Below are 23,260 nucleotides of genomic sequence, written 5' to 3'. Positions count from 1 at the left end.
AGACTATCTCAACAAATCATTACTTTCATAAACTGCAAGCTACAAAATGCTAGATTGCCAGAACTACCAGCAAGTGAAGAAATGCATGAGAAGCCAGATTTTATTGTCAGATGCACTTTTTAACTAGTTAACTACTGAAGTAAATGAAGTAATACTGATTTTCTTCACAGTAATTGAGACCAGGATCTAATCCCATGCCCTAAGGAGGGATTGATAGTTCTTACTGCAATGTTGTTCATATAAAACATGTTTAAAACAATCAACAATAACCTGCCTTTGCACAAACATATAAAAGGATAAAATCTTGCTCTTGGGGTGCTGATTTTGGGCTAGGAAGATGTTTCTTTGCTGGACCATTGTCACATTGCTGAAATAGGTCTCTATGGTCTTCTCTGTACATGTATATGAATTTGTTAGGGTGTGTGAAGGACTGCGTTTTCCAGAGAAACTTCCCAAGGGGCTCCTAATACTACTTGTAACTATTATTTAGTGTTTCTGTGTGGCTATTATCCACCTCAGATGCAGCAGCATTTCAATAGTAGGAAGGTGATCAATACATACTGTATAAAATAATAATTATTTATTATTTATTGAGTACTGCGGGTAGGCTGCCTGCTATGCAAAATGTAGAAAAAGACAAAAACCTTTGGATATGTGATCAGAGGGAGAAGGAAAGGCAAATAGCTTTGCAGTCTGTCCCTAAGGCAAATGCATTTCTAAGTGTCTGGTGTTGCAGTATGAGCATAATACACAAATTTTACAAGACCATATAGTCTGGAGAGAGGGGCCAGAAAGTTTGATTCCTCACTTTTGGGTTTGTGTGCACTTCATGTGAATAATGTTCCTGTCTGCTAGTCTTCTTCGAGGTGGACTTTTAGTCTGACAACAAATTAAAAATCTTTACTTACGTGTTCCCCACAGTACATTTGCTGTTTTAAGTACTAATAGTGATAAAATGATAAATAACAATATCTAGGATGTACACTCTAAATGATTGAAATATTGACCCCAGCATTATCGATGGTGTCTATCCGTGGCTGTTTTCTCTACTTTTAAAAGTGAGAAAATGAGTGGATAAAAAGTTTGAGATATTTGTACATGGAAACTTAGTGGCTGGTTTAAATGAAATGGGCAGTGTATAAATTGACTAGAAATACGCAGAAGGTTTGGATCAAACTCTGAGCTAGAAGGGAAAATTCTTTGTGAACTTTAAGGGTTTTGGGGTACTCATGAAAGTGATCGTCTGAGGAAGACGCTTCCTCTGCTCTGACGGCTGGTCCCTGGTAGCAAACTGAAGGAAAAAACAAGCCGCGTCTGCCCGGCTTCGCCTTGCTGGGACCAGAGGGGCAGAAATCCGCCCTCGCTGTGCCGGCCCGGTGAAGGAGCGCTCGAGGAACGAGAGGCTGACGGGCCGAGAAGCCGCCGAAGCTCTCTGCTGGGAAGAGGCGGCGGAAGCGTGGGAGGGAGGCGAAGCCCGGCGGAGCGCTGCTGCCCGTGCCCGGGGCCGTGCCCGCTGCCGGGGCCGGGCGGACCGTGCCGGGGGCCGGGGCGCGGACCCGCGGTCTCTTTAAAAGCCGGGGCCGGTGGGGCGGGCGCGGCGGCAGCAGGGGGCGGCGGCGGCGGCGGCGTGCGCGGGGCTCGGGCTGCTCCGGCACCGCGGCGCGCTCAGCCCTGCGCAGCTCCGCCCGCGGCTCTCCCGGCACGGCTCGGCTCGGCACGGCCAGCCCAGCCCAGCTTCCCCGGGACCCCCGCGGCTGGGGCCACGCTGGAGCCCCCTGCCCCGCAGCGCAGGCGAGCCGCGAGTTGGCGCGGCGGCCGGTGCCCGCCCGGCTGCGGAGGTGAGAGGGGCGGCGGGCGGGGGGCGGCTCGGCTCGGCTCGGCACGGCGCGGATCGGAGGGAGCTGCCCGCCCGGCGAGTGCTGGGCGCCGCCGCTCCGGAGCTCCGCGGGTGGGTTTCTCCTCACGCTTCCCACGACAACTATTTCGGATCGTTTTATCCCTCTCCCGTTCCTTGCTGCCCCGGCGGGGCTGGGCGCTGCCCGCCCGGGCGGAGTGGGCGCGCACCGACCCTCGGGACGCTCCGGCTCCTTTGGTCAGACTTTTCGGGAGATCGCAGTTCCCGCGGCGGGGCATTTTGCAATGGAAAATTGGTGTGGGGGGGGCTTTCGAAAAAGAAGATACTACGCTGAGTTACAGCAGGGAGACCCTTACAGTGAGCCTGCTGTTTGACTAAAGCTCAAGGATTTTTTTTTTTTTTTTTTAATACTAACGAGAAAAGAAGAGAGGCTGAAAAGGAAAGTTTTTTTCTTTAATATTTTTTGTCTCTTCCAAGTCTTCGGATCTATTACGGTAGCGCCTTTCTTCCCCGCCTTCCATTTGTTTGTATTAATGATTTAGTAGCCGTCTTGCCTGAAAACTTCCACCGCGAGTGACTGCCGTGGGTTTTCAGGCAGTCAGTGACCTTAAAGGTTGGTTCAGTGCTTTTTTCGTGCAAAATCTATGTGAAATAACGGCTTTAGAGTTTTTTTCTTATCGGGATTTTTTCTGTAAGAAAAAAATTACACCTGCTTTATAATTTAAAAGAAAACACCATTGAGTCAGGGAGTGATGTAATTCTCCTACCTAAGGGCACCGACTCTGGTGCTTTGCAGGTGACTTGTCTTTTGCTTACTCTTAAATTTATTTTAATGGTAATTTTATGTGGCTACGAAATAACATATTTAACAGTGCTGTTTTAAGAATGTATTTTGTTCAAATTGAACACTTTCAATTTTTTTTCTTCCTGATTTCTACCTACCCCTCCTCTCTCAAAAGAAAACAATAAAAAAGATTAGGCATGAGATCAGCGGCGGAAAAACCAAAGGATTGGGGAGGCAGAACCAGGGCTAAAAACATTGAATCGTTTATAAAAAGCACACTTTCAGCTTTTTGCTTTTCCAAGCTCTCCTTCCACCTTTCTGTGGTCAAACTGTTCGACACTTCGTTTCAAATAGTTTTAAGAAATTATTTGGATTTTTTCTAAATATTATTTGTCCCTCCTGTATTTTTGCTACCCGTAATTGTTCTGAGACAAGCACACAGCCCTCCTAAAAAGGTGAATATTGAAATGACCGCTCACCAATAGCTCCTTATTGCAAATTTTGAGGGGCTATTTTTTGAGGGGGTGAACTCTTAACTAGACTGTTGAAAGTCTAAGAGAAACGTTGAGTAGGTGGGGGAAAATTTGATCACAAAAGGTTTTGTTTGCCGTGATGATACGGTCAGTTATTAATTGTAGCATTAACCAGAAAGGTGTTACGTCTGCCACTGGTTTCATTTGAAATGGTCATCAGTGTTATGTTTAGCAAGTTTATATAAGGGTTAGTAGTATTTTGGGGGGAGGAGGTTGCAGAGATTATTGCTCGTGGGTTTGCGACTGAACGCACTTTATCAGCTGAATGAACTGGATTATTGTATAGACATAATCTTCATTTCTCTATCAGTTTCTTTTCAGTATTCGGCACTTTCTTAAACATTTATCTCTCGCTAGCAAAGTGTCTGGTTTTCGGGAGTAGGGAGGTGCAGCTGGGGACACTGGAAGTTTGGGGATAATGTGAGCAACAGGACTGTATTTATTTATTTAAAAAAAAAAACAAAACCCCAAAGTTAGGAGGTGAGGATTCTCTTTCTGGAGCATTCGGGCACCTTCTGGTGGGGTATGTCTCTAGGCTTTTAATTATTTATTTCACTTTTGTCCTTTCAAAAATGAAGTAGAGCGAAACCAAAATGAGACAAAGTAAAATTAGAGTAAGCGTTGAAAAATAAATAAATAAAGCAAGGGAACGGCTGGAAGCCCAATGCTTGATTTCATCAACCTGGTGGCGATGGCTTCTCGATAGAAGCGATATCTGCCGATATCACCCCTGTTCATGGCTGTAGCCTGGCCTCATTTTACGCTGCGTTTCCACTGAACATGTTGACGTGCTGCTGCTTATATAAGGGCAAGAACAAATTCAAGCAGATTAGTGCTTGGGATTTTGAGATCGGCTACCCAGATCGCGCTGTGGGTTTTTTCCTTTCCTTGGGGGAGCTGATGGGGGAAGGCTGGAGAATGATGGGAGGGGATGAAATCGGAATGTGTGGTTGGGAGAAGATGGGGGTGATGCGGGGAGCAGCTTATTCGCATAATGTCTGCGCTGCGTCCCTTTTTCTTTTCTTTTTATAAAACCCATTATCTCTAAAAACACATTATTCTTCAGCCGGGTCTAAAAAAAAAAAATAGTGGGAGGGGTTATCATAGCGAGGGGGTTTGGTATGGGAGTCATTAGACCCACTGCTGCAAAACCAAGATACAGAAATCCATCTGCACCAACATTTCGGAGGGAGGGAGGGCGTAGAGAGGGGGGAAGGGATGGATTGTCTATCTTGGATTAGCGAAGTGGAGCTTTGTATTCTTCATTTTCCTCCCCATTTTCTGCCATTTTCCCCCATCCCCCCCATCCGCACACCCGCTTTCCTCCTCCCAGCCCCCACTCCCCCGAAGGTTTCTCATCCCTTGACGAGAAAATTCTGTGTTACATCCTGATGGCTCTGCGGCTTTTTTTTAGTGCATCACAACAGTGGCATGATGACCTTTACTTCATGCCACACAGATTTGGGCTCCCAACAGGACTGTGGCTGCAGCTTGGGCACACGCATACACCCATGGTCATGCACCTTGGGTAGTCGGTGATTTAATTTCGGTTTTTGTGTGTGAATCTTTGTGTGTCTGTATGGTTGGTAAACACTGACAGAGGCTGAGGAACGCAGTAATTGCCAAAGGCACGTCCATCCATTTCGCCAGCCCCTCTTGCCGTTCTCTTTTCCTGGACATTGTGTCACACATCATGAGATTTTGTGCTGGGGAGGGGTGTGCCCTGTGTGGATGGCAGGGGCCTGGGGGTCGGAGGGAGTGTATGTGTACTGGGCAGGGAGAAATTGTGTGGGGGAAGATGGACCTGACGATGCTAATAACATTATTTTGGTCAAATGAACGTCTGGTGATAATGATGCAGTGTAACCATCCGTGAAATACATGCTTGCGACACACTGGAATAAAGGTTACTCCAGGGAGCTCCGTCACAGCCAGGCATGCTCGAGGGAGTGTGCTGTCCCCTTGATAGGGGAAACAAAATTCATAAGCGTCCCAGGTCCCCTCCCTTTCCAATGCCTTCTTGCATGTCCGAGCTGGAGGGCATTGCGATCGAGAGAGGGGGTGGGCTGCACTGGAACCAGGGCTGAACAAAGCATTCCCACCTCATCCTCCCATGCCATCCTCTCTTGCCCTCTTTGAGCTTATCCGTACTGTTGATCCAGACAATACAGGAATATCGCCATTTCCATGCAGTCCCTGCTGGAGCCTGGAGGGTGGTGAATTGAGAGGCGGAGAAAAGCTCCTTGTGTTTCTGTTGTAGGATGTGCAGGAGAGCCATGGCTTTTCAGGTCTGAGTGGAGCAGGGAAAAGGCTGGGGTGGGGAAGCATAGGGAGGTAAGAGTCTCTCTCTCTCCATCCACTGTTCCCCTCCTTTGTTCCCCCAGCTAGAATACGACAAGCCTCAGTGGGTGGCTGGGGTGACTGGCATGTGGGGATGAGGGAGCTGAGGCACTGAGAGGGAAGCTTTTCCTGCATTTCAGGATGTTCAGGACCCTCTCCAAGGCTCACAGAACTGCTCAGCACCCTCCTTTTCTGGTGTGAAGGACTGACTTCCATCTTTGGCCATGGGCTGCTCCCACCCAGGGCTAGGGGAGCTGTGGCAGGAAGGTGCTTCTGTGGTTCTGCCAGCTGCTGCTTCTCATTTTCTCTGTGTGGCTGTGCCTGCTCCGAGGTCTCCATATTTCTGGATCTTTCCGCTTCATGAAACAATAGCAAAAGTTGAATAAATAGATCTGTCCAGAGCTACTGGTGTTTGCCTTTTGCTTTTCTCCTTTCTCTGACCTTGAGATGCAGTGATAATCTACAGGCAGGAGGGTGGAGGCAGGAGTGTGTCCAGTGCCTCATATGGTTGCTCTAGGTGATGCCTGGAGAGATTCCTCTGCTCCCCTGGTTTGTCCTCACCAGAACCAATCTTGCTTCAGCTGCCCAGCTTCACCAGTAGTTACCTTCTAATCTCTCCCTGCTGTCCCTCTTACCTCAGTTAGTTTGGAAGTGATTGTTGTGCTGCAGCTCCTGTGCTTGTAGGAATCTTACCATCATACAGTATCCTCAGCTGGAGTCCAACTCCTGGCCCTGCACAAAACACACCAAGAATCACACCATGTGCCTGAGGGTATTGTCCAAATGCTTCTGGAACTCTGTCAGGCTTGGTGCTGTGACCACTTCCCCGGAGAGGAGCCTCTTCCATTGCCCAACCGCCCTCTGGGGGAAGAACATTCTCCTAACATCCAAACTAAACCTCCCCCGATTCAGCTTCAGGCCATTTCATTGAGTCCTGTCACTGGTCACCAGAGAGAAGAGATCAGTGTCTGCCCTTCCACTTCCCCTCATGAGGAAGTTGTAGACTCTGATGAGGTATTCCCTGTCTCTTACAGACTGACCAGTCCAAGTGACCTCAGCTGTTTCTCATAAGGCTTGTCCTCTAGGCCCTTCACCATCTTTGTAGCCCTCCTTTCAATGCTCTCTCACACATTTTTATCCTCATTACATTGGGCTCTTACATGGCTGCTCTCTAAGACAATGTGGTGGCCATCTGAGCAACGGGCAGAATGTATTGCAGGGCCTGTGTTCCTGCTCCCATCCTGTGGAGACTGCCTCCCTGGTATCTCCCTGATGCCCTGAAGGGCAAAGGTGGGCCTAAGGGTTTATGGTTCCTCCTTTTCCCCAGTGATTCAGACCCAAGGAAGAACATGACATAGTGCTGGAATTTACCCTGACCCTGAATGTTTTGCATCCTTGAAGTAAGAGGAGAACTCAGTTCCTGCAAAGCATTCAGAGAGTGAGAGATGGTGCCAGGGGTAATTTGTGGTAACAATGATGGTGGATTTTAAGTCCCTGTGCAAAAACTAAATTATTATGCCTCCTCCATCCCTTACTTTCTTCCCTTTCTAAGCAAGTTGCCAAGCCAGCGACACCTTCAGGCTGTACAAGATGGTTGGGCTCCTGTCTGGATTATTCCTGGGAAGGTAGAGTTTAGTTCCCTTTTTCTTGTATCAGCAGTGGTATTTTGGGGGATCTACTGAACAACTTTCTCTGCAGCCTCCTCCAGGGCTCTTTAGAGTATTTTTCTTGACAAGCAAAGTGTATTTCTCCCCCTCCACCCCGATCTGTTTTCCTTTGCCCTCTCCTTTAGCCCTGTGCTGTGGGCACGTGCAAGTAAGTGGATGTCAGGATGCTGGCTGAGCTGTGATAGGCTGTGTCAATGATAAGGACACACAGTGGTCTGTCCAAGAACAAACTGAAACAGTCAGAAGCTTTATGATGACCAAAAGCCAGGATAAGACATGACCTCTGATGATGATGCAGGTGACAAGGGGCTTAATTTTAAAACAAAATGCATCCAGCTTTATCTGCCCCTGCCCCCCACCAGCATGAAGAGAAGACAGGCTTTATTTTTTGACAAATGCCCAAGCTGGAGCTGGAAATTACCTAAATTTTGGTTAAGCTTTGGAAATTTTTATCAGCTCTCATCTCTCCCTCATCCCCCTTTTCTATGTAATAGCAGTCTGTCAGTCTAGCAGAGCTGGTTTGTTCATACAGCAAGTGGTGGGGGAAATACTTTTAATTTTGAAACCAAGATACAAGAGGTATCTTCTTGAAACCAGTACATTACATAATCTTGGTTCAGGTTGTTTGCTTTTTCTTTTCTTCTGTTTCTCCTCACTTGGGCATAGATAATGGCAATTCATGTGTAAAGGACTCTGAGAATCAGAAGTGGTGTTTTGATTTCTCACTGCCATCCAAACAGTCAGATGAAGACACGTTCATAGAAAGACGGCATGGGAGAAATTTGTTCTTCCTTTCAACTTGTTGTGGGCAATGGATGGCACTTCTAGTGCTCTGTTTATACCCTTTTGTGAATTTTTTTTTTCAATGGAAAAACCATGACTTTTGGTTGGGCTAACTTGAGTATGGTTTTACTGAAGTCTAGTAGGGATAAAATGCAGTGTTTCTGTAGTGATGTTCTGGAAAAGTTGAGCAAAAAGACCTCTACTGGAAATACACTAGTGATGTTGGAAGATCCTGTGTTCTCCCTTAAGAGAAGATGGGAACACAGTTTCTCTTGTTACCATTCACAGAAAACAGTGCTCTCTGAGCACCGTGGACAGCTCTTGTGAACTGTGCACTGTGCAGCCAGCTTGGCGAAGTGCTCTGTCTGGGCTAAAGCCTTCAGCCTCTTTAGACTCCGGGCTGCTGCGAGTATCACTGTGTGGCTTTTCAGAGGATGGTGGAGGTTCACTTCCAGCTGTCAGAAGTTCAGCTCTGTCTGAAATATGGTCTCTTGCAATAGGGTGGATTAGCCCTTCATCTGCTTTGCCTCCCCTCGTCTCAGAGCTCTCTTCTTGTTTCTCACAGCCATGAGCCTGAGTTCTCTCCCAGGCATACTCCCCTGCCTGTTTTTGTCTGCTGGCAGAAGGACCGAGCTGGGGTGGTGGGAAGGGTATATCAGGGATTTTGGGGCTGTCAGTGTATCTGTAGTCTCTCACTGGTGTGCTGAGCTCCTGTCCTTTCCAAATTCCCCTCCTCTGCCCTTGATGGTGAGGGACGGCTTATTTCAAACACAATCTGCTTGTGTCATTCCTAGTCCTGCCGCTTGTCATCCATCACATCATGGGAACTAATTAACACTAGTGGCTTTGGATCCCGGGAATGACAGTGCTGGGATGGTAGATTCCTTCAAAGATCCTGATGTCTCCCTTCATAGCTAGGGCAGTTCAGCCCAGGAGTTCATGGACTCTGCTGTCCTTTGCCGGCTGCACCAGCCCTGTAGTGTGGGTGCCTGTGCGTGTAGCAGGGAGGGTGCTCAAGCCCTGGGCCTGCCTTATAATGCCCTTGACAGTGCTGCAGCATCCCCTGCATCCAAGTACCTCCCAGCAGCAGGATGAGAGCCAAGGAATGAGATAGAATAATAATTGATGAGGATAGGGGGAGGTATGATGTAAACTTTTTGAAGCTGCCGGTACCATCTCCGCTGCCTTTGGCTACATCCAGCTGTGCGTAGTTCCAGGATCTGCTTGGGGGTTTGACCCTCTGAGAATCCCCTGCTCATGGCACAGCACATTGTCCTGTTTCTGCTGTGCCTGCTGTGTTGATGGGGTGATCATCAGGGGAATCAGTGCGCTGCTCCTGTGGGGATGGCAGGATTAAAGATGAGGCCTCAGTCACACTGTGAGGCTGCACAGAGAGCACTTGCTCCCCTTCTCCCTCTACTTTGTCTTTTCTGCTGTTGTGGACCACTTCTAAGAAAGGAAAGAGTCCTGTGGGGATGGAAGGAAAGGTAACTAAGCAAGAAGATGATGTTTGCTGGCAGCTGAAGGAGGATGAGGAGAGGAATAACTTTCCAGTGGGGTAATTGTCTAATGGGACTGGCTGCATCTGCAGAACAGGGTAGTGCTGGCTTTGTTTCAGTCTGCTCTTGCATCCCGTTTTTTTTTTTTTTCCAATAATGTGTTAATTAAACATTGATTTCAGGGGGAAAAGGAATCTGCTTGAACTGCAGAAACTAAATGGAGTGTGGAGGAATGGGATCTGGTGAGGGATGTGTGGAAGGACCTTCTGTCCTGTCTTCATGACTAGTCATGGAGGGAAGCAAGGCAAGGGTTGTAGAAAAATCTGTTCACCTTAAGCTTAGAGTCCTTCATTCAACTTCAGTGTAAATTTTCTTCCTTCTGTAACTGCACACTTTTCAACTGATATGAATTAAGGAATTACCAGGTAGACAACAGTATTTCTTACAGAATACTTCACTTTTATTAAAAAGCAAAATGGAAGAGAGATTCTTTTCAAGGTGTTAGAGAGGCTTTCTGTCCAGTTGATATTCTTCTAATTTTCTACTCTTATATTTGCTGTTGTAAATATAAGTGAATCAAGTTGTGGTGCAAGTTAAGCCACAAGTTGTAATGCTCTTGTTACTCACAAATACCCAACTGATCTTCATTTACTACATGTGGATGTCAGTCACTGAACACACATATAAGGTTGTAGGTTGTGATAGGCACTTTTTGATACTTTCTTTTCTGGTCCTTGGACCATTAGAAAGTGGGAAAAGATTATGATTTGTCCTTCCCTTGCTCAGTTGAACTCTCTTCTGTTCATTAGACTGGAAGAACCAATGGAAGGCTGTGCTGTCCTCCTTTTGTGCTCCCAGGTGTTGGGAATGCATAGAGAAGATAAGAGTCCTTGCTTTAGTCTGAGATCTTATCTGGAATAAACTTCTCTGCTGATGTGAGCAATATATTCTTAACAGCATTAAACAGTTTTGATTTGAGTTTTTTTGACCACTGTGCTTTCTGTCTTCACTAGTTGTGGGAAGTAATGGAAAGGAGGAAATAACCTGTCTGACCTTTCTGAGCATTGCATAAGTCCGAATTAAAGTGATTTCACAAAGACCTCAATCAGTTCATGCAGTAAGTGAAACAGCAGCATTGTCCTGAGAAGGAACCTGTCCTAGCTGTTAAATTCCTTTCTGCACCATCTGCAGTATCAAAGTACAAAAGGATCTGCTATAGCATCAGGAGACATTTGAAAAATAATAGATTAGGCCACAGAGCAGCTGTTTTCTAGGAAGATTTTTGACCTGCTGATGGCTGGTGAAAATCACAGCATGGTTAAATTTGGAAGGGACTCTCAAGGTCATCTGATCCAACCCCTTGCTCAAGCAGGGCCACCCAGCAATTATGACCATGTCTAGATGGCTTTTTAATATCTTTAAGGAGGGAGACACTACAACTTCCCTGGGCAACCTGTGCCAGGGCTCAGTTAGTCTCCCAGTAAAAAAGTACTTCCTGATGTTCAGGCAGGACCTTCTGTGTTTCAGTCTGTGCTCGTTGCCTCTGGTCCTGTCACTGGGCAGCACTGAAAAAAGCCTGGCTGTGTTACCTTTACACCCTGCCTTCAGGTAATTATGTACATTGATCAGACACTGCCCACCCCAGACACCCTTTAGAGTATTTTCTCCTCCAGTCTTAGCTTTCCTAGCTTTTCCTAGTATGAGAGACACTCATAATCTTCTTCATGGCCCTCTGTTATGTCTGCCTCCCTTTTGTACTGGGGAGTCCAGAGCTGCACACAGTACTCCACATTTGGCCTCACCAGGGCTGAGTAGAGGGAAGGATCCCCTTCCTCACCTGCTGACAACATTTCTAGTGCAGCCCACAATACCATTAGCTGCCTTTTGTGCAAGGGCATGTTGGCTGATACTCAATGTGATGTCCACCAGGAGCTCAGGTCCTTTTCTGTAAGGCTTTTCAATCAGGTGTTCCTCAGCATGTTCTGATCCATGACTCATGAACTTCATTACAGTGGTATTGAGTGTCAGCAGAGCAGGAAGGATGGTTCTTAAGTATTAACTTAAGAAGCAGAAGTCTGGAGTTCTTCCCCAGAGTGTGTTTAATCAGTTTTTCATAACAGTCATCACTTTTGCCATTCACCGAAAATTCAAAATTATAATTTGCGAAACATTGAGTTCCTTGAAACAAAAGCTTCATATATCTGATAATAGAATAGAATAGAATAGTTCCCGTTCAAACTAGTCCAACACTTCAGGACAGACTAAACATTGAGGGATATTGTTAAGGGCATTGTGCAAGTGTCACTGAGAGTCACAGGTCATTGACCACTCCTCTAGGAAGCCTGGTCCAGTGTTTGGTCACTCTCTCTGTAAAGAAGTGTTGCCTAATATCTGGTCTGAACCTCACCTGCAGCATTTTTAAGTCATTCCTTCATGTCCTGTCACTGAATACCAGGGAAAAGAGCTCAGCACCTCCCTCCAGTTCTCCTCCTCAGGAAGCTGTAGATAGCAGTGGGCTTGCCTCTCAATCCCCTTTTTTTCCTAACTAAATAAACCCAGAGTGCTTAGCCCCTCCTCAGAGGACATGTGTCCTAGCATTTCAGCAGCTTTGTTATCCTCCTCTGGAAACATTCACTTAACATCCTTTTTAATTTTGGGGTGAGAAAAGTTCTGGTAATTTTTTGTTCTCTTATGATGGCTGGTTACACACTACATTTTTTTGTAGACCACAAAGAAAACAAATTTTAAATTATTGATTACTTTGACTTTTTGAAGGGGGACAAAGAGAGTGCAGAAGTTCTATGGGGAGACTAAGGCCAACCTTCCTGAGGGACTCAGAATGCCTGTTAATTCATTGATATCCTGGTAATAAAATCTGCCAGTTTGTCTGGTCATCTCAAGCAGCATTGTCAAAGAGGGTATGATATAATTTCAGGTATATGCATTAAAAATACCTGCTGCATATCTGGGAATCAAATGCTGAGAACTTTATGGAGAAAATACAAAGAAACATTGATCCTTGATGTAATTTCATATAGGTCATTAATCAAATACATATTAAGGGTGTATCTAATACCAGTGGACCAGAAGTCATAATTTTGTTGAGCCAGGTCTTAAAGATGTAGTTCAAATAATTAGTTTTTTAAATGTGTCCCTTCTCTTCCTTGTTGGATGATATGGGCTAATGAGTTGCTAGCAGCTCTGTTTGGTACTAGCTTGGGTCATAGAGTGATGTGTGCCTAGGATGTTCCTGTACTTTTTTGGCAGCAGATGGTAATTTCATTGAGTAAATGTATTTTATGAGGCTAGAGGGAGCTACTTTTAATTTATGAAGACCACCGTGTATCAGTGCATTGGGTTTGCATGGCTACATTTTGGTAGCTGGGGGACTACAGGGTGGCTTCTATGAGCAGCTGCCAGAAACTTCATGTCCAGCAGAAGCAATGCCAGCATGCTCCCAGATGGATGTTCTGCTGGCTAAGGCCAAGCCAAAGAATGACAGTAACACCTCTGTGATATCGTACTTGAGAAGCAAAGAAAATTTTGCACAGTTGTGGCCAGAGAAAAATGGAAGGAGAATATGTGACAGTAGCAACTCTGCAGACACCGAGGTCAGCAAAGAAGGCAGGGCAGGAGGGACTCTGGGTGCTGGAGCTGAGATCCCCCTGCAGCCCATGGTGAAGACCATGGTGAGGCAGGATGTGCTCCTGCCGCCTGTGGAAATCCATTGGGGAGCAGAGATCCACCTGCAGCCCATGGAGGGAACCCCACACTGGAGCAGGGGGATGCCTGAAAGAAGGTTGTGATGCCTTGGAAAACCTGTGCTGGGATAGAATCCTGGGAGGGACCTGCAGATCCATGGAGAGAGGAGCCCACACTGGAGCAGGTTTGCTGACAGGACTTGTGATCCCATGGGAACCCACACTGGAGCAGCCTGTTCTTGAAGGGCTGAACCCCATGGAGAGGGATCTGTTTTGGAGCAGTTAGTGAAGAACTGTTACCCATGAGAGGAACTCATGCTGGAGGAATTCATGGAAGACTGTTTTCTATGGAAAGGACCCCAGACTAGAGCAGGAAAAGGACTCTTCTCTTTGAGGAGGGAGTAGCAGCAGAATCAGCATGTGATGAACTGCTCATAATCTCCATTCCCCATTTCCCTGCACTGCTGATGGGGAGAAGGTAAAGAATTGGGGGAGAAGGTAAAGAATTGGGAATAAGTTAAGCTCAGGAAAGAGGGAGGGATGTGGGGAAGGTGTTTTTAGGTTTTGCTTCTCATTATCTTGCTTTGATTTTGATTGGTAATAAATTAAATTAATTTCCCAAATTCAAGTGTGTTTTGCCTGTGACAGTAATTGATGAGTGATCTCTTAACTCATGAGCCTTTCTTTATATTTTCTCTCCCTGTCCAGTTGCAGAGGGGAGTGGTAGAATGGCTTTGGTGAGTACCTGTCATCCAGCCAGGGTCAACCTGCCAGAATCAGGTAGAATGCAGAGTGAAAAGGGAGTAGTGAAATGCTGAGGTTCTGATAAGACAGTAACTCTTTTTAAGAAGTTTGAACACAGCAGTTCTTCCTTTCATGCTCTTTTTGTTGCCAATATGTAACATGAGGTTGGAAGTTGATCTGCTTTCTTGGCACAAATTAGGTAATTTACCGATTAAAGTAGAAAATGGTCTAAATTTGATAAGAAGCAATTTATAAAAGACAAATGAAAAGTACTGTACTTGGAAAGATCTACTCAAATGCCTGTATGTAAAATGGGGGATAACAAGCCAGGCAACAGAACTGCAGAAAAGGATCTGGGAGGCACTACTGTGAGTCAGAGACTGAATATGAGTCAACAGTGTGGTGATGTTGCAAAAAAGCAAATCCCATTTTAGGGTATATTTAACAGGAGAGTCACGTGTAGCACACAGGCTGTAGTTTTTCTACGCTAGCAGCCACTGCTGAAGCCACAGCAGAGCATTGCATCCAGGAGAGCAGGAAAACCAGAAACAGTGGAAGGAGATGAGGAGAGAGCAGCCAGAGTGGCAAACGCTGTCTGCAAGAGGAGGATTGGTTGGGTTGGTTTAGACTAGAGAGAAGATTGACGAGGGAAAAGCCATCCAATATTTAAAAGCTTGTTTTAAGAAGACAGTGATTAATTGTTCTCTGTGTCCACTGGGGATAGGACAAGAAGTAATCAGCTTAATTTGTAGCAAGGAAGATGTGGAGGTAAGTGCTAGGAAAAGCTTTATGAGTATTTGGAAAGTTAAGCAGGAAAACAGTGTCCTGAGGGAGGCTGTAGTGCCCTCTTCAAGGGAAGTTTTAAGAGCAGATGAGACAGGAGACACATAATTTTATCTAGGTTGTTTTATTATAGTTTTGACAGGTTCAGAAGGGAATGGTTTGCCTGAACTCCTGATGTCTGGTCCCTACAGCTCTTGCAGTGCCTGAGAGGCAGGCTTGTCCCCTCACTGGCAGTTGTGGTGGGAGCGTGGGGAAGCAGGGCCAGGGTGAATCACTCCCTCTGCAGATTGCCCTACAGCACCTTCCATGCCCCTGGCATAATCCAGTTTTACACTGCACATCCCAAAAAGACCTGAGGGAGCCTGTGTGTTCAGTAGTGTTACATTAGCATCCAGCACTGTAAGCCTTTCTATTTCTGCAGATAAACAAGCAGAGGACTGGCCCAACTGCCTGCATCTTCATAACTAGGAATTGGAAGTTATTGGAGACTTTTATCCTGGTTATTGTTTAATTTACAGTGGGAAGATTTGGTGAAATTATTTGGAGATGGAAAAAAAGGCTTACACTTCTGCTTTCACCTGTCAAAACCCACTGCAGATTTGTATGGTGTGTTGGAAGATAATTTTTCTGTGCTCTTCCATCAAAAGAAATAGACAAGGGCAAAGGATTTTCTTCACTGCAACATATTTCTTCCAGTGTCCTCAAGCAGAGTTGTGTGGATGAGGCATTGCAGGAGGTGTCTTTGCAGCCAGTGGATTTGAGAAGAGAGAGCCCAATGCTTGATTCAGTAGACAGATTCTTTGGTACTTTGGTACTTGTGAGAGGGGCTCATGGCACTTTAAGAGAGGAGGATGTTTCTTAGTGAATGGGGCTTTTCTTCCCCAAGAGTTCAGCAGAACCTTTCAGCTACTAGCAAGCAGTCCAAGACATACTCTGTGGCATGTTACTGCTATATTTTTCTGAATCTTAGATTTACACTAACAGCCTGACTGGATCCAGTTGGGCCTAGGAGTTAATTTGAGTGTCTCCAGTGCAGTGAGCCATTTTCACTAGCGAGCCTCAAGGAAGGAAGATTTTCCTTTTAGTTTCAAAGAACACCTGGGAATATATGCTTGTTGAAGTTGTACAGTGTTGTGCTTGACCACAATCTGTGTGCACAGTTTATAATGTAACTGTTTTCCACCATCTTACATAAACTTGTAAATGCAGGCTTTTGCCATTCTTCAGAGGGAGTAGAGGATGAAGATACTATGCTCTTCTTCTTGGCACTAGAAATGAGTCAGGGTTGACACACAAAAGTAGGAGGCAACAGTTTGTGTGTAGGAAGCTTGTTCTGTCCAAAGAAAATCTATGGGTTATATGCAGGGTGTTAGTCCTGCTACACTGCAAGGCTGGTATCTTCTGCTGAAATTGAGTTCACACACACTCACCATTTGGAGCATATGGAGAGCTCAGCAGATCAGCCCTCGAGGGATGACTGGTGAAATGGTTGAAGGTAGGTTGGGATGTAATTATTTGTTTATGAGGCCCCATATTGCACCAAGTTATAATTGTTTATGAACACTGCTGTGAAGTCAGGAGGGAAACATTCCAACCCAAGGAGATACTAAGATATAACCTAATTATTGTTGTTATTTTTATTCCTGCCTATTGTGGTAGCACCTACACAATGCTTGTTCAAACACAAGGCAAAAAAATGTTCCCTGCCCCAAAGAGCTAGTAAGATAAGGATGAGACAGGAGACAACAGATGGACACAGACAACTGGGGGAGTACAGAAAACCCAAAGACTGGTCAGCAGGATGGGTGGTATGATAGCATGTTGACAGCTTAGCTGTTGTCAAGCTTTCTGTAGGCATGTGGCAAAGAATTATAACAATAATTCAAACTGTGTCCTTTGCTTTGGTGGTGTTGTGTGTGCATCTTCCATCTGTTTAAATAAAACAGCTTAATTCTCCCTCAGTGTAGCTTTTTCTGTCCCAAAACTTCCCATCATTCATCTGGTACAGAGAGGGAGACACACTGGTCCAACAATGAAGTGTCCATTGCAGTTTTCTAAGGAAACTGTAGTTTATTATTGTGGAAAGAGAATGAAACTAAACATGGGATTTTGCTACCCTGCATTTTGAAGGACACAGCAAAAAGACTGATGGATCTCAGCAGGATGAATATTCAGAGTAAGTGGCATAATGGAGGAGGTTTGTTGGCTGAAGTGATGTCTTACCAAAGTGTTGCAAAATCTATCTAATGCCATCCATAGGTAACCTAAATATTTTCTTTTTACCACTGGTTTCTTGTTCCATTCAGCTTTGGGCCCACAGATTTCTTAGTCATGCTTTTGCTAGCAGGGTGCATTAAGAAGCCCTTCTTGATGCCTTTCACATTTTATGAATTTTCATGCCATTTCAAGCTTTTATAATTTTCATCCTGACATGCTGAGGCAGAGTTTCTGTATTCTTCCTGAGAAGCACACCCCCACTTTCACCTTTCATTCTCATCCTTTTGTGTTTGAGTGCTGTCAGGAGTTTCCCATTCAGCTGCCTGCTTCCTTCCACACCCACTTGGTTTCCCACAAATTGAATTGAACTGTTCTTGTGCTTTGAGGAGTTTGTTCTTTAAGATCTTTATTGTCTCCTGGGTCCCTTTGCTAGATTATCCCATGTAAGAGCTCAGTGAATGATTTCTTAAAGCTCTCCAGTGATTATTCTGTCACTGTAATTGTGCTGGAAAAAGGGTTCTGTTTGTAAACTGATTCATTATGTCATTTCAGATTTGGTTGTTCTTCTCTGTAATTTTTGTTTCCCTATATGTTAAACAGTTTATACCTCTTCTCTCTATTTCCATTGAAGTCTTTCCTGTCTTGCTTCTGGTGGTTTGACCCTGGCTGGATGCCAGGTATCAACCAAAGCTGCTTTGCCACTCCCCTCCTCAGCTGGACAGGGAGAGAAAATATAACAAATGGCCCATGAGTTGAGACAAGGGCAGGGAGAGATCACTCACCAAATACTGTCATGGGCAAGAGACTTGACTTGAGGAAGGCAGTTGAAAATATTACCAATCAAAATCAGAGTAGGATAATGAGAAAGAAAAAAAAATCCTAAAAGCACCTCCCTGCAGCCCTCTTTCCTTCACAGCCTTAGCTTTATTCCTGATTCTCTACCTCTTCCTGCTATCAGCAGTGCAGGAAGATGGGGAATGGGGGTTACAGTCAGTTCATCCCATGTTGTTTCTGTTGCTGCTCTGTCCTCAGGAAGAGGAGTCCTTCCCTTGGTCTACTGTGGGCTCCCTTCCAAAGGCCACAGTTCTTCACAAACTGCTCCAACATAGACCCCTTTCCACAGGATGTGGCTCTTCAGGAAGAGACTGCTTCAGTGTGGGTCCCCTGCAAGGTCACAAGTCATGCCAGAAGCATGTTCCAGCACAGGTTTCCCAAGGGGTCACAACCTTCTTTGGGTATCCACCTGCTCCAGTGTGGGTCCCCTCCGTGGGCTGCAGATGGATCCCTGCACCCCCATGAATTTCTATGGACTGCAGGGGCAAATCCTGCCTCACCATGGCCTTCACTGTGGGCTGGGGGGGGATCTCAGCTCTGGTGCTTAGAGCACCTCCTGCCCTTCCTTCAATGCTGACCTTGGTGCTCTGCACAGTTCTTCCTCTCATGTAGTCTCACTCCTCTCTTTCCTGACCGCAATTAATTCTGTTCAGAAACATTTTCTTCATAAATTGGTTATCACAGAGGTGTTACTACCATCACTTATGGGCTCAGCCTTAGCCAGCAGCAGGTTTGTCTTGGAGCTGACGGACATTGGTTCTCCTGAACATGGGAGAAGCTTCTGGAAGCTCCACCCTGCAGTCCCCCAGTTACCAGAACCTTGTCATGTGAACACGGCTTTATAGCCTCTTTTCACTGGACTCTGTCTAGATATTTTCATGTGTTTTATTTTATTCTGTTGTTCTGTGTTTTTTTTCCCCCTTGACACCTCCCTTTATATTGTCAGAGGTATATAATCAAATGGAAAGGGCAGGAGGCACAAACTTTCTTTTTCATCCTGCCATTGAGTTATTTCATGACAAAAGCAAATTGCTATCTCTTTTTCTTATCTCTGAAAAAGGTCTCAAATTCAATAGATGGAGTTTAAATTATTTTTGTTGAAGATCATAGACAACAGACCAAATTATTTAATCACATTTGGTGCACTCTTCATCTTAGAATTGGTTTGAGATAGTATTCCAAACTTTTCTCAGTTAATGGTTGTCAGACATATCAGCAGATGCTGCCAACCCACAACGTTCCGTCTTGTGCACCATGTACCTTTGTCCTCTGACTTGTAATAGCATTGCAGGCAAAAACCCACCTGGAATGATACTGTGGACTAACAATAGATTAATTGCCAAGACCCTAATGATCACATGTCTAGCAACATAATTAATCAAGTTACATATTCCATGTAATAGTGTTGCCATCTCTTTATGGAGATTCTTTGCATTGCTTAAAAGAATAAAGACATAGATTCCTTATTTCAATTCTTTCCTGCTCAGCCCTCTCATGACTAAAAGAATGGGCATCCATCAATACTGCAGTCCTCCAGATTCTATGGAGAAAAACCCACCTTAAAATTCTAATTGTACAGAGAGGAGTCTAGTTGTAGTGACAATTATTCTATTGAATTATATCACTGTATTACCCAGTCATACACAGAAATATTGTTGTGTGATGCTGCCTGAATGTAGAACGAAGGGTTTTCATCCTAAGTGATTTGTGTCTCTAAAGCATGCCCCTCTGTGGCCTCTAATAAAGATAACTTTCTATAATTGATCGAGCCTCAAGTACTGCACCCAGACAGAATGTCCCTGAAGGCTAACCTGCAGGAATAAGTGAGTCAGATGAGTATTTGTTAGAATACTTAGCAGCACACTGTATTATACCAAATTCCTGTGGGTCTTCCCAGTTTGGGTAGGTGTTGCAAGGGCCAGAGAGCTTCGTTTAGGAAAGCTTCTAGAACAAAAAATTACTTGTATCTCCAGACAACTCTCTTTTGGAATGAGTAGGGTTGGAGAGGATTTTGCTGAGTGCTGTGGAAGCTATGACAATGAGTTTAAAGGTGCTATCTGGGCATGCATGCAATACTAAAAATACTGGTTAAATCCCTTAGTTCATCTTGTCTGTATATTGTGCTTTCCCTTGTACTCTGTTTCCAGCACTAGATGGTAACAGTGAATAGTGGCAGTAAATGCTGTGCACCTGCATATCTGTTTGTAAGATCTGGCTTTAGAGTAGTCTTGCAGAGAGAGGAGTGAAGATGGGCGAGGCAGCCTTTGCTTTACATCTCTGCTGAAGTTTACTGCACAGTACTTATTCTAATGCCATTGGTGTTGTGTCTAATCTGAAACGTGAGCAGACATAAGGCTTAGTAAATTGATGACCTCATGTCTTGCCATCTTTGTCTCTGGATAACTAGATGTCTAAGAGGCTCAGGCAGTGATAAAGCTGGAAAACTCAAGCTCACCTAAATAAAGCTTGCATTTTGTATGGCTTAGTATGCTTAATTTCTTCCCTACAGTGCTGGCTTCAAATCCTGGTGAGACCATTAGTGAAAAAGGCATGTGAAGGTCTTCAGTTACTCCCTGCTTGTTGTATATCTCTGTGACAGAAGTAGCCCAGCAAATCTGGGGTATTGTGAGTGTAGAAGAATCAAGAAGATTGTGAGGAAGTGTTGTGCTAGAACAGGCTTGCAGGCTGTTTGGCACACAGCTTTCCTCTGCTTTTCCAAAAGTCAAGCAGGCATGTGCTCAGCACTTGCAAAGTTTGCACATGTGCATGCTCTGATTGTACACCCTCCCTGAACTCTCTGCCCCTGTGCCAAGATAACACTTGATGGCTCCTACTTTGATAATATCTGCTGGCTTCTGCCTGCACCCAGCACAGCTGAAGCCCTTTGTGGTGCAGATGCTCATGCTGGCTGTGGTGGTGTTTTCATAAGGCTTAAACTTTTATTCTTCACCTCGTTCCTTTGAACTCTGCCCACTCCTCTGTGAATACTAACACCGGCCTATAAATTATCCAGCAGAGCTCTGGCACTATAGCAGTCTGTGTTTTCAGTGGCGTGCATGCATAATCGATCTGGGAGACTGCCTCTGCTTTTACTCAGGCATTTGCAGAGACCTTAGACTTTCAGAGTTTTCAATCACTGCTGCCTGTATGTTTATTCACTTCTCTGACTGCCTTTTCCTCTGTCACCTGCACACATACCTTTCTGCATCTGCCTGGGTGTAGTGTGTCATGTCACAGTGTAACCTGCCAGAAGTTTGGGGGTGATGTTATAGGCAACTTTCCTATAAAGTGTGAAAGCAACAGGTCACTGCAAACAACTTTTGTGTGGAGTATTGTGCATCAAGATTTGAAAGGCTCTGTCCTGACTCACTACTTGGGGGTTGAGGGTGTGTGTGTTTTGGTCCCATGATGTGCCTTATGGAGCAGCCTAGTGAGCAGATGCTACTGTCCTTTTTTTCTTTCATGTTTCCAGGTGAAACTCTTAGCATCATAGATGCTGACCCTCTGACTCATTGCTCTTAGCTACTCTAAGTAGCTGGAAAGTTGCCTTTCTTTCAGTCAGTTTCCTGCTGACTGTAGAGTTTGAACTCTAAAGAGTTAAATGGTTGCTCTAATATTTGGCTGATGGGGCAGACCTCTCTTGCCTTGGAGCTTCTCTGTGTCTTTGTTTAGCTCTGTCCACAACCAAAGTATCTCAGTTGAATCTTTTTTCCCTTAAGTTTCTTTTTTTCTCTTATGATAAGTTGCCCAGAATGGTCAGCACAAACCTTTGTCTAAACTGCAAGTGGATTCAGCCTTGGTTTACAAGGTTTCACTTATCTCTTCAATCAGTTCATATAAACCACTTTCTTAACACACATCATCATGTGTCCCTGTGAAAAGTTTTGGCTATTGCATCCTGTAAGAGCGGTCAGTTTCCAGTAAAAGATTTTAGAGGAGGAGGGGACAGGGTATAGGTTTGATGTCTTTGTGATTGGGAACTGACAGTGCTAGGACTCCAAGGAACAAATTAGGAAAATAAGTAAAAAAGGAATCTAATAAATGATTTAACTGTACTGTAGATGTGGTTGGCACTGACAGCATAGATGACAGCCTGGTAGCAAAAGAATCCAAAGGAAGTAGCTGGAGAATAGGTAGGAAAAAGGAAGTTTTAAAAGCAAGAAATAAAAACATGACAAAAAGTATGAAGCTTTTGGTGAGGCAGAAGTATATAGGGAAGTAGAAGAGCTGGGAGGGAGAAGGACTACAGAAAAAGTTTTTGAATGAAGAGTGTGAATAAAGAGAGCAGAATGCAGCTTTCTGATTTATGAAGTGTAGATCTAACAGAGCTTCATGTGTGTGCTGACCCTGCTGACATCTACACAAGAACCTGTCTGATTTCACACAGAAAGGAAGAGGGGAGAGCCAGGAGGCAACACTGGAAGGGATGTCTGGAAGGAGCAAGGTTGAAGAGGAGACAATCTCTGGGAAGGGAAAGAATATCAGACAGTGGGTTGGACGTAGGGGAAGTGTGGGGAAATGCAGAAGGGAAAAATTAAGTGATGAGACTCCTTTTGAGGAGGAACAAAATCCCAAAAGAAATGCAATGCTTTTAATATTTTTATTCTTTGATGTGAAAACAACCCCCAAAACATTCAACATGCCTTCCTCCTAGGTGTGTGATTGGAGAGGTGGGTTGGAGAATGAATCATAGATGTCTCATCATTCTAGGGTAGAGTGTGTGAAAAAGACTGTAACCAGTATTGACACTGTCTGTTGAACACTGAATATGTTTTTGTGCCTGATGGGAAATGTGTGTTTATTTGAGGCAGAGGATTTTCAGAATGTGAGTGTTGTTTAAGGACTGTGCAGCAGCTTCATTTTACTTAGCTGAAAAGAAAAAGTGTTCTCTTTGGGTTCACTTGCTAATATTTGAGTTTCTGCAGTTACATTTCCACATGTATTTTTCCTTCCCTATTTCGACGGATGTAATCCAAAGGGGATCTGACTGCTTGCAAGAGAAACAGTCAAACTGGCTTGACACAAAGTACTGTCACATGCGTGGAGTAAGCACTTCGGTGAAAGGCATTTTCCCTTCTAATCCTTCAGTTGGATTAATCTTAGGTGTTGATTGCAACAATAGCAAATAAAAAAGTATTCAAATAGAAGAATGATTTATTTTAATTGATAGTATCCTTTAATGGAATATAGTTTGCCAATGCCAGTTTATTTTTGGATCCAAGACAAATAGCAAGCAAGCTTTGTAATTTTTGTTAATTTTAAGTGTGCTTAAAATCAGTGTAAGATCTGTTAAAAAATAAGTGCAAGTTTCTGAATTTTAAAGCTTTCTAGGAAAGAAGATGCCAGTCTTTAATTGCCTTGATCCTCCTTACTTTTGAAAAAATTATATATAATTGTGTATATATATATATATATATATATGCAGGCATCTGTGTTCAAGGTGAAAAGGTTTGAAGAATTGTATCATTTTGGACTACTTAAATTATTGAATAGGCTAATAATTCATATTCATAATGAGAA

General features: G+C 44.5%; 1 protein-coding gene across 1 annotated transcript in view; it reads left to right on the top strand.

Annotated features, from left to right (window-relative positions):
* The first annotated feature begins 1,620 nt into the window (after window positions 1-1,620).
* NRXN3 (neurexin 3) overlaps window positions 1,621-23,260 on the top strand; it is a 967,492-nt gene continuing 945,852 nt past the window's right edge. Inside the window, exon 1 of the mRNA XM_071426717.1 lies at window positions 1,621-1,838. The gene's annotated coding sequence lies outside the window, so the exon portion shown is untranslated. The remainder of the gene's footprint in view (window positions 1,839-23,260) is intronic.

This window comes from Agelaius tricolor, unplaced genomic scaffold (genome assembly GCF_023055355.1).
Source record: "Agelaius tricolor isolate 1412-34295 unplaced genomic scaffold, bAgeTri1.0.p SCAF_5, whole genome shotgun sequence".
In the NCBI taxonomy this organism is placed as follows: domain Eukaryota; kingdom Metazoa; phylum Chordata; class Aves; order Passeriformes; family Icteridae; genus Agelaius; species Agelaius tricolor.
Note: the sequence above shows the minus strand (reverse complement) of the source record. Positions and strands in the feature narration are given on the sequence as shown.